Below are 14,897 nucleotides of genomic sequence, written 5' to 3'. Positions count from 1 at the left end.
TTTAGTGAACCAACGGCTGATGATTCCTCTAATGTTATATGTAATACGTTATTCAATTGTACAGCGGTCCTTTTCTATCGACTAACGGGTGCTCTAGATAACTTTTAAAAGAATAAATAAAATGGATGTCCATCCACCGACCAAAACTAAACCTTTCAAAACCAGAATTCCCCTTGGTCTCCTTTCCTCGTTTCACAAAGTGGCTTCATGTCCTCAACATGTTTGACTAAAAGCTCTACAGTAAGTATGCCAAATCCCTGGGATACGTGCAGGAAAAGAAATCTGAACCTGCATGCTCATATGAATTCACTTGCTAAAGGCGCAGTGTATCAGATAAGAGTCCTCAGGAGGGTTCACCCTTTTTTGTTCCTGAGGTTGACTTTTAATCCATGAAGCGATACTTAATGCTATCTAGGACTCACTATGGAAACTCCCTAGTGAGGCAACTCCATCTGCCCACCCAAGGCTGCTGTCCATGCCTCTACATGGTAAGTTTTAGGAGCTAGAAGATCCAAGCTACATTCTGATGCTGATTGTCCCACCAACGAATCCGCTACAACTGCCTTCTCCTTTTCAGCAAATAGAAGCCATTTTACTATGTCTTCATTCTCCACTGTCTAAGGCACTGTCATGGGAGGAACATCCACTTGCTACTTATTTTTCTTCTAGTTGTTTGATTCAAAAGCTTGCAAATTCACATTTGTTTGATTACTCGTCATTCAAAGCCTTTTTCTCTTACAGGTTCGGATCTAAGGATGGGGTGCTTGGATACCCAAGTTTCTCACTCACTAGCCACAACGCTTGGTGCACTGAGTTCATAAGACGGTTTGAAAGAACAGCAAATCATTCTAAAGAACTGTTCAATCAGTTTTATGTCAATGTGTCAGAAGCTTCACTTAAATGTAAGTGACCAAAATACCTCCTTTTTCCTTGATCCACACTCACTGGGGACAGAACGTGGCCTAACGGCTAGGGTGGTCGACCTTGGAGCTGGGGAACTGGGTTCAAGTCTCGGCTGGGACGCTCAACATTCTGTGCGAGTCACTTCATTTTCCCGTGCCTATCAAAAACATTATTTTATTTAGTCTAGTTCGCGCCATATAAAACTCAACACACAAAAAAATAGAAACAACATGTGATTGATAGGTCATCACCTCTTTCTGGTAAAAGTTAATGTTTGAAGTCTGTCAGCGTGTGACTTTAAAAAATCTATAGGCCACTTATATTTTGGGCCATTAGTTACGTAAACCAGTCTTCCATGCCATGAGTCGCCAGTCTATTTTGTCTGATTTCGCGTTGGTGGTTTACACCTTCAACTTGCATTCTATCATCAAACATTGTACCCAAGGGAGTAGCCAGAAAATCTAAATATCCCCCACTTTTGAACCAAAGCTCTTATAGCACCAAGCAAGCTAAGCAAGTCTTTGTAACCCTCCCCAGAAGAGCATGCTTGTCTCTTCCACCCAAGCATATATCCTTTCCATATCTTTTCATCATTCCATCCACCTTCTGATAATCACCATTTCACCTTTACATTTTGGCATCCATTCAGTCTTTCAACCAACATTCAATCTGTCACCATTCCATCCATCCTTCCGCCCAGCCATATCCAAACTAATCCACCTATCTTCAAACCTATCCATCAAACATATTCACCTTTTCAGTTGGTCATCCATCCTTTCACTTATCCATCCCCTTTTCATCCACTGATTCATCCATACATCTTTTCAGTTATCCATCCACCCTTTTGCTCATTCATCCACCCTTTCACTCATCCATCTTTTCACTCCATACATTCACCCTTCCTTCCACTCATCTACCCATCCTTCCACTCATCCATCCATCCCTTCACTCATCCATCCACCCTTTGACCCTTCCATCCACTCATCCATCAATCCATTTACCATTTCACTTATCATTCATCATTTAACTCACTCATCCATCCATCCTTTCACTCATTTGTACATCAATCAGTACCTCTGTATTCTAATAGAGTGTGACTACTCAACAGGGAGGGTCTCAAGGCACTGAGTAGGGGGGGGGGGGGTCTGAAGGTCAGTCAAAGAGCCAAGTCTTGCGATCCTTCCTGAATTGCGGCAGCAATGGTGATTGCCTGAGGTGCAGAGGAATGGAGTTCTAGGTCTTCACAGCAAGGTAGGAGAAGGATCTTCCTCCAGCTGTAGTCAAATCCTTCATCCAGGTGGCGACTGCCTTCATCCTGCCATGCAAGTTGCTCTTGGCGGCTGTGGGTTTGTCTGTGAGGGAGAGAATCAGCTCGGCGTTGTCAACGTAGGAGACTATGTTGAGTGCGTGGCTTCTTACGATGGCTACAAGCGGGCCATGTATATGGTAAAGAGGGTGGGGCTCAGGAAGGATCCCTGAAGCACTCTGCAGCTGATCTCTTTGAATCCAGAGTTGAGCGGTGGAAGTATGACTCTCTGTGTTCGGTTGGTGAGGAGGAAGCGGATCCATTCTAGGGCTTTGTCACGGATGCCAGCTTTGTGGAGTCTTGCGCAGAGAGTGTGGTGGGAGATGGAAGGCAGCTGAGAGGTCTAGGAGTATGAGGGCTGCAGTCTTGCCTCGGTCAAGGAGGGTGCGGATGTCGTCTGTAGCAGCAAGGAGAGTGGTCTCAGTGCCGTGGCTGCTTTTGTGGTCCAGGATATTGTTAGTTTCAATGAACTCTGATAGTTGGGCGCTAATGGCTTTTTCTCTATGACTTTGGCTGGGAAGGGGAGCAGAGATGAGTCTGTAGTTCCTGAGGTCAGTCAGGTCGGCAGAAGGTTTCTTCAGCAGGGTGTTGATCTCTGCATGCTTCCAGTCTCCTGGAAAAGTTGCGGTCTCGATGGAGCAGTTGATGGTGCGGCAGAGTTCAGGTATGATGGTGGTGCTGGTTCTGCTGCAATCCATCCATTAACCCTATCACTCACCCATCAGTCCACCCTTTCATCCAGCCACCCCTCTACTATTCCTTTCACCTTTCATCCATCCTTTTACTCATCCATTCATCCATCCTTTCACTCAGGCCATCCTTACATTCAACCATCCATACATCCTTTCTCCCTTTTAGTCATCTATCTATACATTCATCCTTTCCCTCATCCATCCATGCCTCTATCCACCCACTTTTTAACTCACCCATCCACCATTTCACTCACACATCCATCCATTTACCCTTTCACGCATTGATCCATTCATCATTTCACTCATCCATCCGTCCACCCTTTGGTCCAGTAATATATCCTCCCTTTCACTCATTAATCTATCCTTTCACTCATCCATCTTTCCATCATCTAAATCCATCCATCCTATCAATCCATCCATTTATTTGCTCATCCACCATCCATGTACCCTTTCAATAATCATTCATTCTTTCACTCACTCATCCATCCTTCGGCATCGCCCATCCACCCTTTTACACCCCCATCCATCCACCCATTCACTCTTCCATCTTGTCACTCATTCATCCATGCATCTATCTATCCATCCCTTTACTCACCCATCCATCCACCATGTCACTCATCCACCCATCCATCCAGCCAGCCGTCCATCCTTTTACTCACCTCCGACTTTTTTGCATTAATTATGAGCTTTTTTTCTGCCTTGCAGACAGAAGAGGCCCATCAATATTCCAGCCCCGCTGTAGCTGCTAAAGCAGGGGTATACAATGCCCCTGATTGTACCAGTCTCTAATGAGCAGTGGAAAAAGATTGTCAGGCATCCAGTACCAAAGTTCTAACATTACTGTAAGGTACGTACAATGTTACTGAGGAAAACACAAAGGTTTTGGGTGAAATGCTTTAAGGAAATTCAGCCACTGGCAACTGCTAAGGACTGCCCTAAAGTACATAATTATTTTTCCCCTATGCCATCCTAAACAGAGAGTGGCTTTATGCAAATTAACCTGGGCCTGCTCCACTAAAAACAGTCCTGTCCCAACTACCGGGCCAGGGTCTCCATCAAATAAGAAGTTTAGTAACCCCAGACCTTTTGTGGATAAATGTTTATTATTTATATAAACTGACTTATGTAAATGGAGACCTGTTCTTTATGGCCTTATGTAAATGGACACTCCCTTCTATTCATACCTCTGCCTTACTGCCATGTGAGATATGAATGATGACCATTCTGAATATTTCAAAAAAGTTATAATTTAAATCTTGTGCTGGACTCTTCTACGTAATCCTTCCTCTCCCCTTTCTGCCATCAAAAAAAGGTATTGTGAGGATTTTGGGTTACTATAAGATCTGGCTGTTGGGCCTTATTATGGAGTACACTCTCAAATATTCTCCTGGGTTCATTTAGCTCAACCCAGGGTAGCTGTGGCTGTGGGGAGTAAGGCTTGGCAAAAGAACTTTGTGTAAAGCATTTATCAGCACCAAACAACAAAATAAGAGTCACACAACAAGAAAGAGGAACAGCAGCAATTTATAAAAATAGCACATACTTTTATTAATTTTTAGAGAGCTGAATAATCAAAATCCACCGGGGGTTCTGCTGATTCAGATTTTAGACAATTGTATTCATTTTTAAATGAAACCACAAACAAGCATTGCTCAACCCCAAAAAAGTTTGTAAACTTTTCAAAAGTTTGAGAGAGTTAATGCAGGTAATCCGGCCTGGGTTGGACGGCCAAATCCAGCAGGGAAAAGGTCTAGGGGGCCAGAAAGGAACTCTGGACAGTTGCCTGACCACCAGAGGATTTTTAAGGCCAGTTCAAACTTTTACAGGACGACCTTCACAGACATCTGGTAGAGTATATAGTGCCTCGGGCGCTCATTTTCCCTAAATTCCTTTTGGTAGGGGACCTCAACATTCATGTTAATGTCTCAGACTCTATAGAGGCCCGCCGCTTTGGGGAGATTCTCGAACTGGCTCAACTCAAGCAATGGGTGGAGGCCCCTACTCATGTAGGTGGGCACCTATTGGACCTAGTCCGTTCTAATTTTTCCATCACAATGCTATGTTCCGAAAAAGTGACATGGTCAGACCATGAGCTCATTAGGTTTTCCTGGGCCGTGGATGACGGTGTTAGAGCTGCAGGCTGCCTACCCTTGCCTCACCCTCAGAAGATAAATTTGTTTTCCCTCGGACATGCCCTGTCCAGAGCCCGCCCTTTGCTGGGCTCCGAGGTAGGCGAGGCGGTGAGGTGTTTCAACACTTGGGTGGAGCAGGGGATGGCTGCCTCTACGAAGCAGGTTACCATCTCAGGACTTCGCCTTTCCCCTTCTAAACCCTGGTTCTCTCCTGAGTTGAGGGAACTGAAATTAGGGTGTAAGAAGTTGGAACGAGTATGGAGGCAGGGGTATGGCCCTGAGGCGAAAGCTGTCCTGCATGCTGCCCAGAGGGACTACTATGCTGCGATTAGGACAGCTAAGGGCAGCCATTATGCAGGCAGAATAGCCAGGGCCAATAATAACAGTAAAGAAATCTTCTCTATTGTTAAGAGTTTTTTATCCCCCTGCGCAGCTCAGCCTCTGCTGCCTTCCTCTATTAAATGGTGCGAGGAGCTGTCCTCCTTTTTTATTGACAAAATAGCGAAGATTCAGGAGGACCTGCTCTCGGCTCCCCTCGATCTAAACCCGCCTATGGGGCCTTTTCTTTTGGTGCCCAAACATGATGTCCAGCAGTTTGCGGGTTTTGTCGCGGCCACTGAGTCTGATATTCTGGCTGTCCTGAGATCCTTAAAATCAGGTTCCCCCGCGGACCCGTGCCCGGCTCGAGTATTGGGAGGAGTGGCCGAGATAGTTTGTGGGGAGGTCACCCAAATTGTTAACCTCTCCCTTTCCTCAGCAATTGTCCCTTCATGTTGGAAGCAGGCAAAGTTATTGCCGCTTTTAAAAAAAACGGGGCTGGATGCTGCCTTACCAGGTAACTACCGTCCTATATCCCTGCTGCCGGCATTGGGTAAAATCTGTGAAAAAATGGCATTCCGTCAATTAGAGAGCTTCGTAGACTCCTCCAATGCCTTGCACCCGGCCCAATCTGGGTTTCGGGTTGCGTACAGCACTGAAACAGCCTTGGTCGAGATGACGGAGACGATTCGAGAGTGTTTGGACGGAGGCGGCAGAGCGGTCCTGATTTTGTTGGACCTCTCTGCCGCGTTCGACACGGTCCCCCATGAGCTCCTTCTCGCCAGGCTGTCTGCTATAGGCATTGGGGGGCTGGCACTGGCTTGGCTGGCTTCGTTTTTGTTTAACAGGACGCAGCAGGTATGGATGCCACCCTATGCATCGGAGCCTAAGCCGCTCGCCACAGGGGTCTCTCAGGGATCTACACTTAGTCCCTTATTGTTCAATGTGTATATAACCCCCCTGATTTATTTGGCTGAGCAGTTGGGGACTAAGATAATTGCCTACGCCGACGATACACAGCTCTTGTTTACCTGGCCTGGCGATAACTTAGATACGGCGGCAGTCCAGCTATGTCTGTCCTCGGTTTTTCGTTGGCTGGCCTTAGCCCAGCTAAAATGTAACGAGGATAAGTCCAAAGTCCTCTTCTATGGCACGTTCCCCATTAACTTCAGGAACACGTTATGGCCTTCAGACACTGCGAGTCCTAAGCTGATGGGTGGCCCTGCCAAAAACCTGGGTGTTTGGTTTGGGGAGAATTTGAAATTCGAAGACCACATCAAAAAACTGTCTGGCACCTGTTTCGCCATTTTGAAAGCGTTACGCAGATTTTTCCCACTGCTCCCCAGGGAAGCCAAGGAGTCAGTAGCTCGTGCCCTTATCTTATCCAGACTGGACTATGCTAACGCCCTGTTCAGCGGTATCCCTGCATACTTGGTCAAACTACTTCAGGTCGTTCCGAACGCGGCGGTTCGCCTTCTTTTTAATATTCCTAGACGGTCTGGTGTCCGCTCCCACTTGCGCAGCCTCCATTGGCTCCCTGTGGCGCAGCAAATTTTATTCAAGTCTCTGGTGCTCTCTTTTAGAGCCATTCATGAGCAAGGGCCGCTTTATATGAGAAAACGGTTCCCTTTTTATGTACCTAACCGATGCCTCAGATCGACCTCCCTGTATAGGATGACCCTTCCTCGGTTCAGGCTGGCGAGATTAGGGGGCCTATCTATATCTGTTGGGGCGGCCAGAGCCTGGAACACTCTTCCCCTCCATCTCCGCGCAACCCAGTGCATTGGCCAGTTTAAGAAGAGTCTAAAGACACATCTGTTCAATCTCATGGCATAAGTTGGTTTCCTGTTGTGATCTGCTTCCCTTTACCGCGCCAGGATACACGCAAGTAATTGAGCGCGTTATAAAACAGTTTATAACATAACATCAATGGAGTGGTCCTGATGCTGAGAATACAGGCAAAAGATGCTCAAAGGATGCTATGGTTGAGATACGGTCAACCGGGGTGTCTTTGTGGTTGTACCTCAGGAGATATGGGGCAACTTTGGCCACAGGTATCTTGGTGCCTCTAAGTCCTCTATGTTGCAGTAGCAGGCCAGCCAATGCTTGGCTGCACTTGAACTGCGGTTGGAGCAAAATCTTTTGAAGGGGCTGGTGTCCCTTGAGTACAACAAATCCAGACTTTTATAGCACTTCCAAGTTCAGCAGGCACAGGTGCAATTTTTTGCCATCCCAGAATTGTCCTTTTGTGTGCCCGGCGACTGGTAGCAGCAAAACGTCTGCGGTGGACATCAACTTGCTGGTTTGGTCTCTTTCAGCTCTCATGTCCCTTGAGCTGGTTCTAGGGGATCAGCCGACTGATCTTGGAGTCAATGCTGTAGGTTGGGGCTGAGAATCAACATTTTCCCCGATCCAGGAGTCGAAGGCACAAACTTCTCTAGCCCAAAGTGCAGCAGGTGTAGTCCTTCAGGCAGTGAAGCCTCTCTTTGTGCAGTTTCAAGTGCAGCAGAGCAGTCCTTCTTTGGTCCTCTCTCTGATTCCAGCATGATCTGAGGGGCAGGGTACCAGGGGTACCACATTTATCACAGGAAAGTACCCAGAGGGGACCACGCTGTCACTAGCCAATGGGCTACTGGGTCCCCTCCTTCCTAGTGACATGTTTCCAGCAATGTGTGGCATCTAGCTATCCCAGAGTGACCCATTTGTGCCGCTTTCAAAATTGCAAGAACATTCCTTGGTTGTTAGGAGCACGGTAGCCCACCCTAGCGGTGTGGCTACCAGTGGTCTTCATGGGAAACCATGTTTGAGGACGGTTTTGTCCTCTCTGGCTCGGTCTTCTAATTGTCTGCAGGAACAAAAAGCATCCCACTCAGGGGTGTTGTCGCCTTCGGCCCTTCATAGATGGCGTCCCCTTCGAAGCTCGCCTTTTGGGATAACACCCTGAGTGGCCATGCTCAGAGAGGTCGTCGCACCTCGCTCTAGGTCTGGGAGTCGTTCAGACATCTCCCCAAATGGTCAGAAATCTGTGTGTCAGAGCCTGTGTGAGGCCACTGGATTAGCTGAAGAGCAGAGTGGCAACTTTGTAAAAGTTGCTAGCCAGAATAGTGACTTGGTCAGATTTAAAACCACAATTAGTTGGATACCTTATTCAACTTTGTTAGGTAATCCCATTTAGATGTTACTCAGGCTGGGCTGCAAGTCAGTAACCCTGCATTAGCCTAATGGGGCTACTAACCTTTCCACAGCAAAACAATAACGTGAAAGTGTTGCTCTTAAGACATATTGAAAACTGTACAGCCTACTTAATAATATATAGCTCCCTGCCGCAGGGCTCCATAGGCCTTTCTTACAGGAGACTTACATTTATAATAAACGGAAGTGGTGCCTTTGCCATTAGATGTATTGGCAAAGATGAACTAGCAACATAAACACTGCCCTTTCAGTCTGCAGTGGCAGGCTGGGGTCCATTTTATACTAGTAACATTTAGAGTGCCAAATACAGTGCTGCAGTCCTGGGTGAACCCTCTGCCTTACATGCCCTGGGTACCATATACTAGGGACTTACAAGTAAGTCAATACTTGCCAACTGGGTGTATCCAATTCAACATATCTTTTGTATAGGGTTAGAACACTGGCACTGAGGTTTGGTTTAGCAGGCCACAGTGCACTGTCAGAGTCGAAAACCCAGCAGCATTAGTCCAAACACGTGGGGGTGAACATGCAAAAAGAGGTATTTCCTTAAAGCTACCATCTAATTGCTCCCATCACCATGGTATTGAACAAGCATTGTTAATGTCCTTTGGCTTAGCCTTTGAAAAGGCATTAGTCAGCATTTTGGCTTTGCCAGTGCTGGTTGCAGATGCTGAACAGCATCGGCAAAAAAAACAAAAAAAAAGAAAAGAAAAGAGCCAACATGGCTGTCAGCAATGTGATTTAGAAGGGTACATGAAATATGCGTCATTGGACTGTTTTTTACTTATTATTTTTGTTCCTAATTTGCGGACGCCCATTTTGGAGTGGTAAATTAAAAAATAAAAAGGGTGCAAAGCACAAGATACAGGAAGGAGAGGTCCAGTACCAAATTAAAGATGTTGAGTCCTCTGAAAAAGGCAAATAAATACAAAGGTAAAAATAAAAAAACTGGATTGGAGGAGCAGGGGAATTAGCTCAACCTTTGGAGTGCAACAGAGTACCAGGGGAGCTGGGGAAGCAATGGAGGCAGCACTGGGGTCGAGGGACCTGGGGGGAAAAAGCAGAAGAAACAGAATAGGATAGAGACAAGCATGTGAAGCAATCAATGAGTGGATCAATATCGAGTGTGCAGGTTTTGGGTATGCGATAGAAGACACAATACTCAGTGAGTGAACAAGAAAGCACATGCACTCAAACAGAATGCTGAAAGAAAAAGAAAAAAAATGATTCCCCCATGTCAGCAGCAGAAGGATACAAGTCGCCAAATCTAAAAGATGTTAAAGAAGGTGTGGACAATGAGAAAAAGAGGAAGGATAACCATCAAATAAGGAGCAAGCAAATGAGATTGGCAAGAGAGCCAAACAACCATAAACATAAGGGTTTTGTTTTATTTTTGACCTAAAATGGATAGCTTTGCTTGACTGTCTGGTCAAGGGGTGACATTATGATTCCAGGCAATGTGGACACTAGTCAGTACTGGAGCTAGGCACAGATCGCAGACTAGAGACATGCAGTTTGCCAACCTAATGCTCACTGTATGATGTTGCAGTAGAATCTGACTTTGCTCTGAAATCCCATTACTCAAGGGGATTACTAACTAACTAGGCAAGAAAGTAAAAAGCAGAAATGCCTCAAAGAAGTTTTAAACACAAATAGCAAGTCACTTGAAGCCAATATTTGATAGCCAAAAATTGTTACAGCCTTCAATTGGACTAGTAATCTAGCAGCACAAAAGCAAAAAGCATACAGCAGGGCTTCATGAATGAGGTGAAAGAAAGGAGGGCAGGACCGCAGCATGCTGAGCAATGACTACAGTTTACTACACTACAAGTTCAAACATGGATTGTCTTAGACAAATAGGGAGCGTTTCGCATGTGCCAGCGCGACACAGAACAATGTATTCTGAATCAAAGATTCTCTTCGGCTAGCCTCCTTTCTCTTTTACCACAATGAATCGGTGTATGAAATACTCTACTTTCTGAAGGTGAGGAGAGTGTGAGGTGTGTCAGCTGTCGAGTCCTTAATGGCTGCTCCCATCAGAAATACTGTTTACAATACAAGGTGACTAAACGGGTCATTTGAGGTCTAATGAGAAAGAAGCCTGAATGGGAAGCAAAGAAATGAGATTGGATGAGAGAGGATGACTAGTGTAGCATCCCTACCAGACTGGGTACCCACCAATGACTACGCCACACGGAGCCTAATATTACATGTCTTTATTCTTCAGGAGCCAAAAGAGTTCTGTCATTGCTAACTCAAAAGACACTAAACTATGGACAATGTAGAGGGGTAAGCAGGGTGGCCCCTTTCAATCGAGGGTAATATGGTGTTGTGAAGGAGGCTTTAAAGGAGAGGAGGACTGTGATTTAAGTTTCATTTTTTGTATTTGTGAGGTGCAACATATTGCTATAGCCACAATGCAAGTGTGCAAAAAGAAGGATGGGTGACTGCATGACAGAACAAGAATTGGCATAGCCAATAGGTCGCACCTTTGACACCTATTGGCTTTGGAAAGACTATTAGCCAAACTGTACATAAGTGCGGCTACTGTGCTACATGGTTACATTTTTTAAAGTGTGATTTTGCAACCATTTCACCATTTTGTAAGCACTCACCAACACCGATGTGCGTGCCTACAAAATGATGCAAGCATTCTTCTTCTTTTAATTTACCAATCTGAGAAGGGTTGGTACATAAAAAGCTTTTGAATATACCACTACTGCACTTTAAAAAAAACTACAAATGGGGGAATAGCTTAGCATGGGGAGAGGGTGGAGGATGGGGTAACACAGGGAGAAATTGCGGGAGAAAACGATAGATGGATGCGGGTGGCAGAGAGATAGACAAATGAGAGAAATTAGGGAAGCACACCCCTATTCGGGGATACAAATGGACAATGGAGGATGTGGGAGCGAGGATGAGGGAGCAAGGATTGGGAAGCAAACGGACAATGGAGGGTTTAAGCATACGGACAATGGAGGGCAGAAGCAAACAGACAATGACGGACGGACGGACATCATGGATGGGGAAGCACTTGGAGAATGGAGGGGGTGAGGAATCAATAACTGCAACAGATGGTGGGTGGGCAGGGAGGAAGCAAGAACGGCAACTAAGGGAGGGAAGACGAGGGAAGAAACACACGAGCGATAAAGAGGAAAATGGAGAACACGAGGGAGACAGCTGGAAAGCACATCCAGTCTCAGAGTGCATAACCAAAAAGAAAAAAAGTAGCACTTTAAAAGGGAGCAATGAAAGGACAGGAGTAATAGGTCCAAGCCCCAGTGGAAGGACAAACATTAGAAGAGGAAGGAAAGCCCCACAGAAGATGATGAATAAGAAGCAAGCACATAGGATTGACAATAACATCAAATAATAGTAAGCAATGGGCAAGCCTGAAGCCCAGTGTAAGCTAGCAACATGTCTCACAACTGACAATGCATGCTCTGCTTTAGGTAAGACCCAAGTAAAGGGTAGTGGGGCCAAACAGGAAGTGAGTAGTTAGTGTCACAGCTTTAACTGGGATGAAAGCGGTGGGGGAGAGGTGGGATGCTTTAAATGGGATGTGGCCTAGGCAGCTTATGTAAGAATCCCCACAAGAGGCACTGCCTATGTAAATAAGGACGATAGCTACAAATCTGACATTGGCAAACATAGAATCTCAATGGACAAAGGATAACAGAACGCAGCAGGTAACAAGATATGTATTTAAGATTTCATTTTGCAATTTTGCTGGGCCAGAAGCAATACAAAAAACCTGACAATGTAAATTGAAAAGTAAAGCAACACTTGGTTATTATCCTTGTAACTAAATAGTTATCTTAGACTCTGGGACAACAATGGTAAATGAGAGTATCCACCCTGTTGCCTCATACCTGTATCACTAATGAAACCTCATATGATGCTGTGTAACCACTCCACTGTGGGACAGGCTGTTAGGTAAAGGATTTTATGCCACAACACAAAGGGCCAACATTATGCAATAATTCCTTTATTGCTACCACTCAGCAGCAAGAAATAAACATCATGCTCTTAGAATATAGAATACAGAAGCTCTAAGAACATTCCAATACTATCAAAACTCCTCTACATCATTTGCTGTTCCTTCTTTTATTGGTGCTGCTCAAAGAGATAAGTATAATTTAAATTGGTAAATGAGAAGCTGTTTAGCTTGGGAAATGTATTGTAAACGAAATGTAATATAAGGACATGTTATTTGTGTCAAGAGTAGAGAAATGTAAATGAATTTGTTGAATTAAGTTTATTTTTAAAAGAGATTTACAAGAGTATTTTAAAAGATATATGTTTGTTCGCATGGTATTGGTGAGTATAATAATTTAAAGAGATTTATGATGAGGAAGAAACGATTTAGAAATTAATATAAACATGTTTCAAAAAAAGATATCTTGTATTTTGTAGGTAAAGTGAATAAATGAATTGTTAGAACATTTTAACCGTAAATAATCAAACGTTTATAATTAGAATGTGTTTATTTTGAAGTAAATAAGCATAACATGAGGTTTCAGGAGCGTTTTTGGGAAAGTTTAAGGTGATTAATGTAATGCGCGTTATTAGTTAAAGCGCATTTATTTGTTAAACGGAAGCGAAGGAAAACAAGTGTTTAAATAAAAGACAATTTATGAGGAATGTGTTTAAAATAAGAGCATGAAAATCTTTTGTTTAATATAAGAATAGTTGTAAAATGATTGCGCACGATGCGATCGAGCAAATACAATTTAAAATAGGAACAGTTATGTGGATTAGTATTGCACGCGCACAATAGAAACATTTTAAAATACACGAGTCAGGTTCGCGTGCCTACCTTGTGAGGAAGCATTGTAATTCAGCTTTGAGGAACGTTTGGGCTCACATGTTCTTAGTCTCAAAATGCAAAGGCAGGAATCTAAGGTTTTGAGCCTTGCAGGGAGTCGTACAGACGCCGGTTGCTAAGCAATGTCTGTTTCCTTCAGAGGCACGGAGTCAATTCCAGTCAGGAGACCGTGAAGAAGAGTTTATTTACGGAGTGGATTTAGTAAGTCTGCTTCTTTATTTATTTAGAGAAGAGGTAGAAAACAAAGTTGTTGTAGGAATTAGAATAATTTAAATAGTTTAGAAGAGGAATAACGTTTAAATATTTATTGTTTTAGATTTTAGTGAGGTGGTTATAGTTGGATACAACGGAACAAGGTGAAGGTTCAATGGAAGAAAAATTAAATAAAGCAATAGAAAAAATAAGGACAGAGGTGTCGTTGAGGATGGAAAAGAAATTAGAAATGATGGCTGCATCTAAGTCAAAAAGACAGGAGGAAGAAAGATTTTGGTCAGCTGCAGAAAATGATACAGGACATTGTAGTAATAAGAAGGCTTCCAGGAAAAGGAAACATGTTTCTTCAAGAGAAGAACATGGAAAGAAAAGGAAATCTACAGAGGTAGAGCATATTTGCTGTTCAGACAGATAAATTGAGGGGGCCATGGGCCATAAAGAAGGCCAAGTAAGAGGCCCAAGTGATGAAGCCATGAAAGGTATGCGAAAACATAAATATGTGTTGTGTGAAAATTCCTCTGAGAGTGCAGAGGTAGAACTTAGTTGTAGTTCTGAGTTTGATTCAGATGAAGAGGTTCAAGTTAAAAGAGTCAATAAGAATGAGGAAACAGGATCAGAGAGTAAAAATATAAAAGATCCATTAGGTGATGATATGTTTGACCCGTTGCTTATAAAACATCATTTTTTACCTGAGTGGTCACCATCTGTTCATGTTGCACAGTATTTGGAATATTGGATGAGAAGGGTAATTCCGAAGGAAGTTCGTGTTAGACTCAGATCTGAGTGCCCTCGACCTATTGTTGATAACAAGGTTTTAATGACGCCATAACTCGACTCTAAAATGATTGCGTTCATTGCAAAAGGAGGTTGCGACCCAAGGAAAGGTATTAATAGAGGGTTAAAATCATGTCAAGACCGGTTGTTGGATGTAGTTGGACCAGTTTCAAAAATGTTTGACATGGCGGAAGAGGCCTATATTGGTGAGCAGGATATTGATGTGCTTGAACTTCGAGAATGGGTACAAAGGGTCATATGTTTGCTAGGCAACGCAAATACAGCTCTTTCTATTGAGAGACGGAAGAGTTTTTGTTGTTAAAAATTGACCCAAAACTGGTAGATCTTGCGGCCAAGGAGGAAGGTCCTTTGGCTAAGGGTCTCCTATTCGGAGATGAATATATAAAGGAGTTATCAAGATATGTAGGTGCATTCAGCAGCCTACAAAAATCTCAGAGAGAGATAAAGAAGGTGTTTAATGACCGTGTTTTTGGGTTGGCCGGGAGAACGCGGAGTCGGTTCCCCGGCCGAGGACGAGG

At 44.1% G+C, this 14,897-nt stretch overlaps 1 protein-coding gene and 1 long non-coding RNA gene across 2 annotated transcripts in view; one reads left to right on the top strand and one right to left on the bottom strand.

The window, feature by feature from the left end:
* The window catches only part of LOC144752812 (uncharacterized), a 762,950-nt gene that overhangs the window by 507,489 nt on the left and 240,564 nt on the right, over window positions 1-14,897 (bottom strand). The window lies entirely within an intron of this gene.
* Window positions 13,446-14,897, top strand: part of LOC144753839 (uncharacterized) — an 81,217-nt gene continuing 79,765 nt past the window's right edge. The window contains exon 1 of the long non-coding RNA XR_013594558.1: window positions 13,446-13,572. This is a non-coding gene — a long non-coding RNA (uncharacterized LOC144753839). The remainder of the gene's footprint in view (window positions 13,573-14,897) is intronic.

Source organism: Lissotriton helveticus, chromosome 5_1 (assembly GCF_964261635.1).
Source record: "Lissotriton helveticus chromosome 5_1, aLisHel1.1, whole genome shotgun sequence".
In the NCBI taxonomy this organism is placed as follows: Eukaryota; Metazoa; Chordata; class Amphibia; order Caudata; family Salamandridae; genus Lissotriton; species Lissotriton helveticus.
The sequence above is the reverse complement of the archived record's forward strand: the minus strand, read 5'-3'. Positions and strand labels throughout refer to the sequence as shown.